The sequence below is a fragment of the Anopheles ziemanni genome (genome assembly GCF_943734765.1).
Source record: "Anopheles ziemanni chromosome X unlocalized genomic scaffold, idAnoZiCoDA_A2_x.2 X_unloc_43, whole genome shotgun sequence".
In the NCBI taxonomy this organism is placed as follows: Eukaryota; Metazoa; Arthropoda; class Insecta; order Diptera; family Culicidae; genus Anopheles; species Anopheles ziemanni.
The window spans coordinates 24,747-25,000 of record NW_026689811.1 but is presented as its reverse complement, the minus strand read 5'-3'; positions in this window follow the sequence as shown (position 1 = coordinate 25,000).

Here is a 254-nt window from a genome sequence, read left to right as displayed (position 1 = left end):
ACCTTATACTTCACACCACAGTAAGTCTACGTGTCCTCTTCCACATAGGGCAAGCTAGAACTAACTATCTTACCCAGGACTGCCGAAGCAGCGTGGACCAGGGGAGGAACACACTTTTCATGGAAACGTAAGGCATCCATGACTGCCATAACGTAAGCCGCCGCTGTGCGCGTATACCCGTTCCCCGTAGGGAGGAGCAAGCCGCCGCTTAGAGACGAAGCATAAAGTGTCCTCATTCCACATAGGGCAAGCTG